Genomic DNA, 16,137 nt, shown 5'->3' with positions numbered 1-16,137 from the left:
TATCCGTCATCCTCCCCCCCCCTCCCTTCTTGCTTACCAGTGGCAGAAGAAGAGAGGACTGCAGACAACAGGAGCGGCACCGGAGGAAGACAGCTGGCGGCCGGAGAAGAGGACCATGTCAGTGGAGCAATTGAGTTAAGACAGAGGGCAGCAGCAGAAGCAGGCAGGAGAAGACCATCAGACCCTGTTTGCGGAGCAGGAGCAGAGCGGCAAAGGAGAATGGCCGGGGAGGAGCACGCTATAACACCGGAAGTTGACCAGAGTCTGACTTCCTGTGTTAAAGCATGCTCCTCCCCGTCCGTTCTCCTATGCCGCTCTGCTCCTGCTCTGCACACAGGGTCTGGTGGTCTTCTCCTGCCTGGTGCTGCCCGCTGTCTTAACTCAATTCCTCTGCTGACATGGTCCTCTTCTCCGGCCTCCAGCTGTCTTCCTCCGGTGCCACTGTTGTCTGCAGTTCTCCTCTTCTTTTGCCGCCGGTAAGCAAGAAAGAGGGGGGATAACACTTTCTGTATTATCATTTTTGGTTATCCGCCACGGTATCGGTCCCGTTTAGGTAAAATAACCGAGACTCTACTGTATTTAAATTTAAAAAAAATTTTTTTTTATTGTGGTCTGCTAAAACCCCACTCATCGCAATGAGGTTCATTAGAACAAAAAAAAACATTAGAGAAAAAACGTTGGCAACAGAGATTACATATAGGAGTTCAAATATATAAAAGCAAAAGCTCCACTATGTTAGCATTCAGTTTAATTAATCAAACTGACTTTCCAGTTCCTAAAGCAATTTCCAGCAAAAATGTCCAGAATATTTCTAATTATTTACTTTTATATAGACACTGTATGTTAATGGATAGTAAAAATGAAGTAAAGTCCAAACATGAAAGACGTTACTATCGTATGTACCTAAAGCACCAAGAGATAAGGGAGCTTTCTTAATATAATAGAGAGCTAGTGCTGGTTCTAAATCAACATTCCTTAAGTCAGCAAGCGTGCCATTTATTACCCCTTTTTCTATTACTAGATGGGAAGCAGGGGGCAGAGAAGTAGATTCAGAGCTCAATTGTGCTGTGTTCAGCTACAGGGACCCCATGGTTTCAGAGATACTGTACATACAGGTGAAGTTATCTGTGTTACTTCCTGGTTTTTCCAGGGGATTTAAATGGACTTCCATCAGGAAGATGCCACGGATGACACAGACTTGGTGGCCATTTTGTTAAGATTTAAAACAGGTAACTTCGCCAGTATTTCGGAAACCAGGGGGTTACCTCAAATGAAAACGGAGCGTTTCACTGGATGAGTCTATGTCTTATTGTCTTAACCACTAAAGTGCTGCATTTTGTCAGGAAAATGTTCAACTGTTTTTCACACAATAGAATAGAAAAACGACTGCTACCAGCACATTTCTGGACACACTGACCTCAAATTATCACTAAACAATCTGTGCCTACCTTCCCTGCGTCTGTTAAGCAAAATTGCAAAATAAGTTTTCCATTTTGGGTTTGGCAGCATTACACCTGACTCAGATAATCCGTTACAAACACTGCCAAACCTGGACAGCCTCAACATGTGACTCAACCAAATGCCAAGTCTTACATGTGTGTTTTTATTATAGTTTGTTTGAAGAGGCTTGAGAGAGAAAGCAGCAAACTATATTTACTTTCCACAAAGAAAGTTTCCGCAGGGAAAGATTTACCCTGAGACCAGAACTACAAATTCAGCTGTTTGCTAAACCAACACCTACTACTTTAAACTGCATATTGAATGTCTAAATGTAATCTCTGTATTTTTTGTAGGTAGTATTATCATGGGTTGATTATTCCCTGCCCAGTAAGGAAGCAGTGTGATATGAAGGAACAAAATAATGCACATGGTACAAGGAACATTGATACCGTTCTATTAGTGTCTACACATCTATGTAAACCAATATTGCTCAAGTAATAACAGTTAATGTTATTTAGCTATACTGTATGTAGCTTAATAACATGGACAGAATATCTGTGAATGAATCGGAAAACCTAATTTCATATTGTTTTGTGTCAATGCTTTGAGACTGTAGAATATATGTATTTTGAACATTTCCTACAATAGTACTCAATGTGTAAGTTTTGGAAGGAAGTTACTAAACATTAAATTCTAAGAGCAAACCACATCCTAATTCCCATTACACATGCAACGGTTTTCTCTCTACAGATGTTACTAACTCAATAAATTAGGTGTTTTGTATCTGTACTTGTGCAATTTGACTGCAAATACAGAAGAAAAAATACCGTATGAATAAACCCTCATTATCCCTAAAATGATAATCCCACTATATTCTAAACCAGGTGAAGATTTCGCAGGAGGCAGTGTATCAGAGCACAGCCTTGTAATGATCAGGATGACAGCTTTGAAGTAAAAAGTTTTTCTTTATTTGGACACCGTGGTGCAGACAGAAATGGAGGGTAGCTCTTACGCGATTCACGCCTGTGTGACGAAGCGCCACACAGGCGTGAAACGCGTAAGAGCTACCCTCCATTTCTGTCTGCACCATGGTGTCCAAATAAAGAAAAACTTTTTACTTCAAAGCTGTCATCCTGATCATTACAAGGCTGTGCTCTGATACACTGCCTCCTGCGGAATCTTCACCTATCTACTGCCATTTCGGATGCACGCCTCAAGACAAGAAGAATACAGGCTTTTTTCATGTGAGTTTTACCCTTTATTTATACTAGAAGGTATACATTAGGTGGTTGCAAGCGTATGTGACATTGTCCCTATTAGGTGTGATGTGGTGGAGCTAATCGTTCTCCATTCACAGCACCCCTAGGACTTCAATATATATGTCCAATACATTACGCTCACCTATATACTATTACTCACTTAAGTGTTATACGCCTGCTTCACTCTATCTTCAATCAAGAAATCCTATAAGGATGTTATGAAAACTGTTTCCTCTGTGGTCATTTGAGCACTATTGATGAACTCTGTTCCTCTACCCTATATTCTAAACCAGGGTGCTCAACGCCAGCCTCCGCCCCCCCCCATCCCCCTCCAAACAGCTCAGGTTCTCAGGATATCCTAGCTTCAGCACAGGTGCCTCAATCAGTCTCTGCTTCAGCGCAGTCAGTCCACATCACAGATTACCATACAATACCTCACAAGGTAGTTTCCTTTCTTTCCATATACCATATGAAAGGTGCACTTCTGCTTAAGAGCAACACAAAAACACATCCATGCAATAGTTACTCATGGAAATTTGCTTCTGAATGGTTATAGTACAACTAAAGCCCTGTTTTTAAGCAATAAGTCACCTCTTACCATTGTGCCATATATTCAGTGTCAGTGTAGTCAATCACTTCTTCTGACCCCCCACTATAAGCCAATAATCAAAATCCACCTATCCATCATTTCAACTTATACCATTACTCAATTCTTTTTAACTAGGAGTATAAGAAATATACTTCCATTATTGTTGTCATGATTCCATTATTGAAAACCAAAGGAAGAGGTTTCATGACTCATTTAGTGCATCTATTGTTACAGGTTGTGTGTGGTCATTTATCTTTCTGTAAAATTAAGTGTTTTAAATCAATCTGCAGGAGCATAAGACCAGTTTTACAGTGTCAGCTGATTTTCTGACCCACAACTGACTACATGTCTTTTATACATTTTATGTAATACCTTTTCACATTGATATTCACATTTAATTACTAAAATATTTATAACATAGTAACAGATAGTATAAAATAAACAGACCAGCACACTGAGAATCTAATACAATTATATTTGAGGACAAGGTGCAAAAGTACAAATATACAAATAACCAAAACATATACAAATATACTTAAAAAACATCCATAAGAAAACACAAAAAGGACTCAAAAGTAATACTTTAAAACACATGGTTGTGCCGACGAGTGCCCCGCTGGAGAGTCACATCATTTGTAACAATGGCAAACTTACATTTGCAACGCTTGTATATTGTGAAAACAGCGTGAAGGTAAGCTTTTGCATCTTGTCCCACAAATGTAATGTTAATAGATTCCCAGTGCGCTGATCTGTTTATTTTCTTTTTTTTTCGAGGGATCTCCCTCGGGAGATCTCTCATGGGAGATTTATGGAGTGCTCCTAAACTACAAGCTGCAAGGGGATCCTTACACTTTGAAGCCTCACATTGGGAGAGTCTGGACCCGATTATTCCTTACCTTCAACATAGTAACAGAATACAGTGTAAGTACCTTACACACAGCGTAGCATTAAAACTCCAACTACTTTGAAAAAAATATTCAGGCAAAAAGTAAAATTGTAGCAAATGAGGATTAAGTGCATAATTTGGATGTCTTTTTATTGCAGTGGGAGATTAATACCAACACTACTCAGAAAAACTGTTTTTGGCTCCAATATTTATTGGGGAAAACCTTAAAACTGGATTTGCATTTGCATTTTAGCATTATCTACAGGGGAAAAATGTTTGTTTGTGATACAAATTATTTAGAAATTCACAAATACAGTACATGCATGATAAAGCACATTTGATTGATATTATATTTATATCAATGAATAAGCCGACAAGATTAATTTGTATATATTCATTGGTTTTTATCTCTGTTTAAATAGGCTGGTCCATCGCTAATCAGAGCAAGAAGCCAACAAAAATCTGCCAGAAAGGGCACAAAACCTGCATTATAAACCCTGCTTCAGGGTTTAAATGACTCTTTAGTCTACAAAACCAGAGGGAATAGAAAGACGAGCAGAGTGATTTTATCGGTCTTTTTTCCGAAAGGCAAAAACCGAATGTAACTGATTCAAATTCTTCAGGTTTCCAAATAACACACCATTTGTAATGATATTTCATCAGCATTTTAATTGCATTTTCTGTGTCATAGCTCTTCAACTTGCTAAAGTGTGATTTTTAGTTTGCAATTAAAATTTCATATTAAAACAAAGCCCGTGGTTCTGAACTACCCATGCTGATCCTGTTAAGAATTATATTTCAAAAGAAAACAATGTATAATTAGCCTTTTCTGTTTGTAATGATATAAAGGGCTTATCAATGATTGTCTGCATTAATACATTACCAATCACAGCTGACATTTCGTGCTTTCTTAGTTTTCAGACATAGCATTGAGTCCAGGAATAGGAGAGCCTTTGGCCAGTACATATCCCCTTTGGCCCAGAGGCTGAGATATGCAAACCTTTTTACATTTTCAACACATCAGTATGTCAAGTATTAAACAGAGACACAGAATGAAAAAAAAAAGGTCGGAAGGAAATATGGAGGTTATTTAAGCAAGTGTTTGAGTTTTGAGAAATTGTGAGAGGTCCATCAATCTCGGCCCTGAAAGGGATAACACTGTGTGGTCTAATTGCAGACAAAGCAAAATGCTTTCATTAATGAAAATGTATCTCTGCACTGGGAAAAATTACAGTATCTTTACAGTTGCCGCTAGTCCCTGAAATGTATTATGGTAAAAATACATCATTTATTTTTTCATGCCGTTTGTGAAAACTCTAATGGTTATGGCTATCAATTTTCAGAATTATAGAAGATAGCAAATTAAAACGATGGTGCAGTATTGTATGAGATTTTTTTAGTTCACTATTGAGCCCTACTCTTTATTTCAGGTATTGATTGGCTGTAAATGATGCAGATGACTGAAACAAATCTCAATTGTTGTTGTCATATCTACAGAAACATCAAGCATTAAGCTAATATATTAAAGTTTTGACTATGATTTACAGTAGTAAATGACCTTATTTAATCTAGAGGGTACTGGTGACCAAATAAAGCGTGATACTTTTGTGGCGTGGTTCCCCCTGGGTCCCCCTTCATCCCATTACCTTCCGCTGCGCCTGCGTCCAGCAGCAGAGGATGGGGAGAGCTGCCGGGCAGTTGAGGCAGGCGACCGAGTCGCCAGCGACTCCCTTTGCAGGGCGCCGTCATCTTCATTGTGGCCGCGCATGCGCGAGATGTTGCGCATGCGCAGAATAGTGGTGGCCATTACATAATACTCTGCAGGGGAACTACAATCCCCCAGCAGCCCCTGGGGTTTCTAGACACATGGGCTGCAGCAGCCAATAGCGCTGCCGGATTCCCCTGCTCACCAAGAGATACATTTGGTGTGCTGAGGAGACAACGCCAGTTGGAAGAGGGACCTCAGAGGAGCAGGTAGTGTCCAGGGAGCAGTGCTTCTCTGGACAAAGCCAGATCTCCCTCTTTAGGCCCCAGCTAGGCCCCGACTCACAGAATCTTGTGGTTGCTTCAGGGAAAGCCCTCTTAGCTAGGGACGCTTCCCTATTTTACTGTCTAGAGTAAGGGTCACAGTGACGCAACCGCACGGTGATTGCACCTGTGGTCTGGGATCAGACTACCACCAAGTACAGAGATTCTCAAAAGGTGATATTATCCACGCCAGAATTCACCCCACGCAGAGGCGGATGCCTTCGCGGACGATGACGTCACTGGATCAAGCGGATCCCTGCTGCTAAGTCGCCTGCACTTGGTACTGGTGTACCCAGCAGGTACATCAACTAAGTCAACCAACACTACAAGGGGTAGCGCTATCTCGTAAACTTTAGGTAGGCATTGATATTGGTAAAAGTGACATCAGGGTATTGGTGTCAGGCACCCAATGATGTACTTTGGGGACACTCATTGGTGGTATCAGGTTGGGGCCTATATATTTTACTGTGTGGTACAGGGTACTGATATATATATATATATATATATATATATATATATATATATATATATATATATATATATATATATATATATGTGTGTGTGTGTTACTGGGATTTGTTCCTGGGAGGGGCTTATCCTGCTATGCTAGGATCCCTTTCAGGTGGAGGTGCTGCACCAAGGTGGACACACAATCACCCCAGGCTCCCAGTAGTGGAGGCTCAGGCCTTCTGTGAGCCTACAAGTAACGGCAGTCCATGCTGCATTCACAGGCAGTTGTTAATAGCACTACAATCAGCGCTTAGCACCTTCCAGCTGAGGAGGGGCGTGCTTTTCAATCAATAGCATCAGATTGTGTATTTAAATGCCAGCCGTATCCCTTCTCCATACTGCCCTTTGAGAAAGTTGCCCGTGAGTGACGAAACGCATCAGGGAGCCTCATCACGTTGGACGCATTGACACTACGTCATCATAGAGCGCTGGAGTGGACCGATCCATGCGCTGGTGTTACAGAGGCCTGGCAATTCGGAGCTACCTTCTTGGACTCTCAAACTAACATTTTACATCTACTGGCCCTGGAAATCCGCTGAAGACTTCTGCAGGGACGTTTGCCCATCCTGCATTAAGAGCGGATTTCACCATAAGGACAGAAACAAATAACCGGATGGTGGTGATTATATCACGCAATGCCTATTTTATTTGTACTTTTGCAAGTGCATTTTTATTCCCCCTCTCCCCCTTCCCCTCATTAAATTTACTATTTTACGCTATGGGGCGTGCGCTCTCTCCTCTCTTTTTCTCATATATATATATATATATATATATATATATATATATATATATATATATATATATGTATATATATATATATATATATATATATATATATATATATGTGTGTGTGTGTGTTACTGGGATTTGTTCTTGGGAGGGGCTTATCCTGCTATGCTAGGATCCCTTTCAGGTGGAGGTGCTGCACCAAGGTGGACACACAATCACCCCAGGCTCCCAGTAGCGGAGGCTCAGGCCTTCTGTGAGCCTACAAGTAACGGCAGTACTGGTAGCCCTTTTACTTGTGGGGGAACAAAGGTTACACTTTTTAAGATTAATTACTGTATATATATATACAATTTCCTTTATTATAGGTTTGAGACTAAAATACAAATATATTAACCACTCTTTTACTCAAAATCAAGATCTTTTAATGCACATTACACAGGCTCAATATATAACCCTAATACATTGCGTGTAATCCCCCATTTTACACAATTTAGAGGTTTAAAATGTTTTCACAAACATTATATTGTGCAATTTAACAAAACATGCATCACTAGAACTGCTAAATATAGCTTTCAATATACTAATATCTTACTGACAAAATTATCTTTATTTTTTACCCACATACAATACAGCAAAGGCCCCAGAGGGAGATAACACATATTTCCAACTAAGCAGACATTTTTTAAATACTGACAGATGGTTAATACACATTCCACAACAGGTCAATAAAATGTCTTACTGCCATAAGTCCCCACTTACTATGCATTTTCTCCACACAAATACAAGTGAGAGAAAGCATTTCTAGATGCCGAGAGAGGCAGAGCATTTGAATGTGACAAGCAAATATTACTTTTGAACCTAAAATCTGTAATTAATATGATTTCTTTCTCTTTTTTTTCCTTTGTTTTCCAAGTTCCCTTTAACACCGTTCCCTTTTCCAAGTTCCCTTTAACAATAATACATTTTTTCAAGGTTTGGAATTTATCTTAAAAGCATGAAACCTGACTTCAAGTTTGATACATCTGACATAAGTCTCTGTGGCAGAATTAGCCGGTTTACTTCCACGCATTTTTTGAGATACATAAAATGGAAGAAAATGGCAGCAAGAAATTGAGAAATACCGCTCATGAGTCCCTGATCACACTGGGCTCTGTATTTCAGAGCCCCAACTTAAAGCAACAAATCCTGCTTTCCTTTTTATTTTCGCATTATAGGATTGAAGCAGGGGTTCTCCGGAGCGGTGCTGCATTCATTTCAGCTCCGGGACGCCTTGCTTCCCTAGAAACTTACCTCCAGAAGGTGCCGGTAGCAGCACCGGCTGGGCTATCTGGGGCAATCAAAATGGTGGATTTATAGCTCCCGCGTAACGCTTACAATAGGAAGTCGTGACGTCATCCCTTGCGGGGTCATGTTAGACATTTTTGGGGGGGAGTACTCTAAAACAGAGGTGGGCAACTTATTTTTCAATGTAGCCACAGGTCTGGCGAATGAGAAGTGAGAATCGCCACACCATGCTTTTCATTTACTTGCGTCACTACAAATTTTAGCTCCCATACTGAAGGCAGAGAGGAGTATTGGGTGGCTGTGTTGCGTCAATAACTCATTCAGAAAGCGGGAACCAGCACATGCCGTCAAGAAAAAGTTTATTTTACTGTGGGAGCTGGCAAACTGAAATTCGCCACACTTTCATGGCCAATGCGCCTCTTGTGGCGATTGGTGACAGGGTTGCCCACCTTGGCTCTAAAAGTTCGCAAGCAAATATAAAATGGATACAAATTTGCACCATGTTTGTAATTTTACCGAATTTTTGCCGAAAATCAAAAAAACCCTGCAAACTGAGATTCAACAGATTCACCGTTCTTTACTCCTGCGAAACGTCCTCCTACCACCTACAAAACTCCATGCTCCATCCTCCAAAACGGAGCATGGACTTTTGTTGGAGGGAGGTGAGCGTTTAGGTACAAAGAGGAGGGTATTTTGGAGGACAAGGAATTTTTTAGACAGGGAGTTCAGGAGCAGGGAGTTTTGGAGGATGGAGCAGGAACTTTAAAGAAGGGAGGAGAGAGTTCAGGAGCAGGGATAAGGAAGTTTGGGGGTGGGAGTTTTGGAGGGAGGGGATGGAGTTTTGCATGACACACAGCGATGTCCCATACTGCAAAGTGTATTCGGTCCTAACACTCATTCAACACAAAAAAGATTTTGCCAAAAAAGTAAATGAGATAAAATATGAGCCTACTGCTTCTTCCGAGATACTGTAGATATAATAATCTGGGGAATTCAGGTTCTCTCAGGCATGGGAGAATGGAGCATGTTTGGGCATCCATTGTTTTGTTTACCATAGATAGGCTAACGCCTATGAAATTTAGGTTTGTTGCTAAACCTAATAAGCCCTGCTATGAAAGACAGGTGTCCTGGTATACGAAAGTTATTAGTTTGCATGAGTCAGCCTATACTGCTAGGCATAAAAAATACAGTAACGTAGGTACAAAAAAACTGAAAAACTTCCACTATGAAATTCTGCTGAGTGCTGACAAAGTTTGGGCCCCATTAGAATATAATGCAAATAGTTTCAAAGTACAGTACAAGAACATTTTTTAATTATATAGTGCCACATGTATAGGCTGACCATATGTCCTGATGATGATGGGTGATGGCGATGATTGGAGGGTGATGATGAGGGTGAAGGTATGTGTATATATATATATATATATTCTGCCTTTTTTTAGTGATGCAAATTACATACTGTAAGTGATATATTGAAAATGCCATAAGATGAAACTTAAGCCAATGCTAACCTTTACTTCCATCAAAAAATTATGCACATGCAACTGATTTCTGCATTATTTAGATCCTTTGTGAAAATCAGCAATAAACATCTCGTAGACCTGATAGTATAAATAATGTATTGGCAAGCTTCGGAACATCATGTCATATACTGTGACACATTTTAGATGAAACATAGATTGCCTGCATGTAATTTTTCTCTTGTCATTTATTCTTACAATGGAAATGATTGATGACTCATTAGTAATTACATATCTAAAACCCAAATACTTTTCTGCAGAAAAGGACGATATCACGTGCAGGGCTCCCAACGTGGGGGAGGGGGGGAAGGGGGAAGGCAGCCAGTACAGCTATCCTGGGCTCAGTAGGTTTAGGGGCCTGGCCCCCTTCTTGCGTGTCATTTATTTGCAGAGGACCCCTTGAACTGATGGCAGCACAGAGAGGGGAAATCCTGTCCTCTCTGCTGATCATGGAGCAAGCAGAGCCCCAGGGAGGAGAGAAGTGCAGGGCTGGAGCCTGTGGTTGACAAAGGTGAGAAGGAAGGGCCGGATCAGGTGCAGAAAGCCAGATATGAAAGAGGAAGAAGAGATAATGAACGGAACAAAAATAAAAAAAATAAAAGAGGAGGGATAAGAGTGGAACATGAGGGGCAAAAGAAATGAGAAAGATGTGATGAGCAAGGAAAAGAGAAAACATAATCATGATTGTTAAAGAGAATGAGATGAAGAGAAAAATAAGAAAAACGGGAGAGAGAAACATGGGCGATTAAATAAAGAAAATGGCATGAATGGGAAAAGAACAGAGACGGAGACATGGGGGTGTTAAAGAATAGAAAGAAAACATCTGAGAAAAGAGACACAATGGGGGAAGAAAGAAAGGCATTGGTAGCCTTAAGGAGGACAAAAGAGACATGAGGGGAAAAGGGGTAAAGACATGAGGGGAGAACAGAGAGAAAGAATGATATGAAGGGTGTAAAAAAAGAAAGAAATGATAGGAAGAGGAGAGAGGGAGAAATGCTAGGGAAGAGGAGAGAGAAAGACATGCTGGTAGGGAGAAGAGAGAGAGACATGCTGGTGGGGAGAGGAGAGAGAAAGACATGCAGGAACAAGAGGGGAGAGAGACATCCTGTTGGGGAGGAGGGAAAGAGAGATTCTGATGATAGAAGACAGAGCGAGACATGAAGGATGGTTGAGAAAGAAAGACATGCTGGAGGCAGATGGGAGAGAGATATTCTGGTGGGGAAGAGAGAGACATGCTGGTGGGGAGAAGAGCGAGATGGACATGTTGGTGGGGGGAGAGATGCTGGTGGGGAGGTGAGAGAAAGGCAGAGGAAGAGGGGAGAGAAAAACATGCTGGGAGAGAGGAGCAGCACATACTTGGTGTGTGAGAGATGCTGAGGGGAAAAGAGGAACCTGAACATTAAAGAAAATTACATGAAGGGGAAAAACAAGAGAGCCTCAATGGGGTGGGGTGGGTACAAGAGAGAAAGACATTGGAGGAAATATAGATATGGGAAAAAGAAATTGAGAAACACATAGGGGGAAGGAGAGAAGAAAAATACATTGTGGGAAGGAAAAGAGTGGGGAAAATGATGAGAAATAAATGACAGGAGAGGAGAACAGAGACATAACTGGGCAAAGAAGACAGAGATATAATTATGTCGTAAGTGTCAGCGAGCAAAGCATGGGGGCTCTTTTCTTTATCCAGGGCCCAAAAATGTTGTGGGCGGCCTTGATCACGTGCATGCTATTGAATCAAGTTTTGATGATGCACTGAAATGTAACTGAAGAAAAGGTAAAAGCTGAATAACACAATACAGTAAAATAAAGAGTATGAGAGAACAGCCAACAAGAAATATTATTAAAAGTTTTTGAGAATCTCCAAAGCATGTGATAGTTTAATACACTGCACCTCACCAAAGTATCTAATGTGTGAGATTTCATGTGTGGGTGTGATATATTTTAGAGATCCAGCTAGATTTGTGTCACATCTGTCCCCATATGTAGCTTAAAGGTACATTCCCACTTTGCAAGGTATAGAGATATAAATAAAGCAAACACTGAAAGTATTTTTTTTCTAAAATTGATATTATTTGTACACATTTGTAGCCTGCTGTCTTTGATACAAAGTTCCTATTGTGTTATTGTATTGAAATAGTTTTAACAATCAATATACACAGATAGGTTTATCGTTGTCATAAAACAAATAACATTTTTTTTTCACTATATACAAGTGGATGCATTCTTGAATGTTTTCTTACTTAGGTACCCATACTGTGAAGACGCCTTCACCATGTTAGAGAAGAGTTCAGATCCATTCATATGAATGGGACTAAAACCTTCTCCAGCACGGGGAAGATAACTTCACAACATATTGAGTAAAGACCTTACTCAGACATTCACAGTTGCCACAGAAACAGGTTTGTCTTTTCCTGTTATTTGTCAAAAACACATTTGCTTTGGAGATACAGTATGCTATTAAAATATATTAAAATTCATCTTTGCAACAGACACCCTTTATATTAACACCATTAGTGTTAGATAGCCCTGTAACACATTTGAAATCAACATTTATTTTGCCAATTAAGTTTAGTATCTGAATAAGTAGCACATATGTTATGCGTCTGAATTACAACAACAATTAGCCTTAAATGTACTGGCTTTAAAAAAAGGCCATGACAAATTGAAATTGACCTGCCTTTTTAAAATGTGACAGTCGGTATGAGAGACTTGTGGAGCCTTCTTTCTTTCTTTATTTTTTTTTTTTAAACCCATCCTGATAAGTAGCCAAATTCCTCCATTAGATTTCCAAAATACAATAAGTACTAGTCACTTATTTGAAGGTTTGTGCAAGTGAAATTTGCATTATAATTTCACCAATGGTCTTTAACATGTACCTGTACATGTAAGATCCATCATGGCCTATTATCAATTCTGACCACAAATAAGAACATTGTATTCCTGGTCCAGTTTTCTTTCCCTAATTACCAGCTCCAATCAATGTTTTGCTCTACTATCACATCTACACAGTATATTAAACATCACAATACAGTAGGTTGTGTGCATTGAGATGTTTTAAGTTACTCTAGCTGGTAGGATATGCAAAACATTGTTCAATGAGATTGTTACTGAGTATCAGGGATATACACACAACTAATTATTCATTTTATGCTGTCACATTGTCATTGAAGTTACAGTATGTGCTAAGTATTACATTATATTGACACTTTTTTTTAATGTAATGATCTTCTGGATGACAACAAGATCATTGTCCTACATACACATGGACAATATTTGGAGCACCAAAAATATGTTTTTTTTCTCTTTGGCAGAATTGTTTCTACAAAAATAGAAACTACTAATCAACACTAATGTATGTCGGAGATGACCGCTGGCCTATTAGCATGAATCTACAGTATCAATTGCTAATCTAGATGCCAACACACCCAGTCCACTAGGGGTTTAGTACAAGATATCCAATGTAGTCTGGCTAAAGGCTCAACGATAAAAATTCCACGTAGATTTCTTCTCAGTTTAGAACTATATTACTACACTAAAGGGTAAACGCAGGAAGAAAAGTCTGTCACAAATAAATGTATAAAAGCAATCAAACTTATACCTTATTCATTACTATGTAATCTGAGTCATATTAGTCATGAATGTAGGCCACACACCCTAATCCATATTAATATTTTCAATGGTTTATTGGAGTTGACACTTTCAAAAATGTATTTCCCTTTTCCAAAACAATCACTCTGCTTTTGTACTATGTCTCCCTCATTATCATAACCAAAATTCCCATCTCTAGTCCAGCCTTATGTTTGCTGTTTTCACATTCTAGTGTTCTACTGAAGTACGTCAACCCAAACTAGGAAGCAGGCAACAGAATTAGAATGTTCGAATCATAATTTCCACTCTTTTGCAACTAGAAATACAAAGAGCTACAATCACTACAATAATAATGACAAATATAAAGCTATATAGATATAATATGATGTCTGTGCTTACTTACCTCTCCTATCCAGCGCTACAAGTGAAATCACGCTGTCCCTATTAGGGTACGATCTTTGAAATATAATAAGCTGGTTAAGAGCATATACCTACCAAAGCCTTAAGCCTAGTAAGGTAACCCAATATAAAGTTATTTTTTCCAACTTCCAGCTTTGTTTTTCAATGGTTGAGCTGAAAATACTACAGTACAAGATCATGTATAGTCAAATTCATTGTCAGTCTCCCAAATGACCAGCTAATTCATATAAACAAAGATTTTATGTCTCCATCTACAATTTAGAATACTGTATTTTCTCATAGTACTTATACAAACTGCAGCATTAATGTTCAAATAAACATTTTTATTTTTGTATTTTTGAAGAAGAAGAAATATTCTGCTAAGTAAGGAAAATTGTGCTGTATAATGATCATTGAATCCTCTTTCCTTACCCACAAATGATAATGGTAAAACAAATCCAATTGCTTTATGAGACAATTCAGAAAGTAGTTAAATTACCAGGAATATTAAAGCAACGTACAACTGAAGATGTCCTACAATAAAGAACGTAGAAATACTAATTTCTAGTTAAAACGTTACAATGAAATAATCTATTTGTTCCTGACCTGTACAGTATGATTCCCTTTACTACATTACACAAATTGCTTTAATAGAGTTGGCATTTATTTGTTTAACTTGCCATTGTTAATTAACATTTGTCTGTTTGTCTTGATTCATTAAAGTATGGGTTTGGGGGAAGAAGCTAACTGTGTAAAAACATCACAAACTGTATAACAAACTGATTGTCACAAAAACACTAAGCTTTTATAGCTGCTCATACATCTGAAGTCTGGAACATTCAGTATAAATTTGAAAATTCCTCTTAAATTTGTTTGTGTTTAGACTGTTAATAATGTTTGAGGGACACTCAACAGAAATTCTATTGACTGTTTCAAGATGAATCTTGATGTGTTGTTGATTGAATTGCTTACTGCATGGGGTTTCAATCTGTTCTCTCTCGAAGGCACTCCTAATCATGGTGCTCAGTAGCTGAGGCACCTCCACAACAGGACAGACTCCCAGAAAACAAAGGACAGACAGACATCAATCCTCACCTCCCTCTGTTCATACCTCTCTCCTGCCCATGCTGCATCCTCCTCTGCTTGCCCCTTAGGCACATGCTCCTCACATCTACTTCTGATTGGCTGGTGCTGGGTAATGCATCCAATTAGGATGGAGGAATCTGGCAGCCCTCTAGCTCCCTGCCCACCCTCCCCTAGCCCTGCTCTCTCCCTGCTGTGGGAGAATGAGAAAATCCTAAACACCCGTTTGATCCTCTCTCGGCTCCCCATTGTACCCCAGTTCCCCCCGGTTGAGAAACAATGACTTTCTGTATAGTAGAAGGTCAGACCTTAAACAAGGCAGAATATACAAGTATGTGAAAACCGTAATTATTTAAAGAAAATACACACTTAGATGTGAGGTGAGTTTCTATCAATCAAACGAATTGTAAAGAAAAGTGAAGAATGTCTTTGTTCACAGATGCACAGAAGCAATCCTTCTTATTATCGAGGACAACAAAAAACAACATTTTAGGGAGAAATGAATGAGATTCATTAAGTTACTGTATTTGTTTTAGGTAATGCCATGCTAATAAACAGCACTGTATTGGGGTTACTTAACTTGTTAAAACTGCCAGTGCTTCATGCACAGAGACGGGCGCATTTTTTGCATGCTGTGAGAACTTGGCGAGTTTCACCTTTTTTAGTTTGCCAAATAGGTAGTTTTTATCAAAAAGTTCACTTCGCTTTACGCTAACAAATCAATGGGCATTGCATTCTTGCTTTATTTCACTTTCAAAATATGCTCAAACTAAAATAAAAACATTTAAAAACCCTCAGATCTTTTGGCTCCAAACGTTCTAT

At 39.3% G+C, this 16,137-nt stretch overlaps 1 protein-coding gene across 1 annotated transcript in view; it reads right to left on the bottom strand.

Annotated features, from left to right (window-relative positions):
• LRP1B (LDL receptor related protein 1B) overlaps positions 1 to 16,137 on the bottom strand; it is a 1,102,312-nt gene that overhangs the window by 890,548 nt on the left and 195,627 nt on the right. The window lies entirely within an intron of this gene.

The sequence above is a fragment of the Ascaphus truei genome, chromosome 7 (assembly GCF_040206685.1).
Source record: "Ascaphus truei isolate aAscTru1 chromosome 7, aAscTru1.hap1, whole genome shotgun sequence".
Classification (NCBI taxonomy): domain Eukaryota; kingdom Metazoa; phylum Chordata; class Amphibia; order Anura; family Ascaphidae; genus Ascaphus; species Ascaphus truei.
This window is presented reverse-complemented; position numbering and strand designations above follow the sequence as displayed.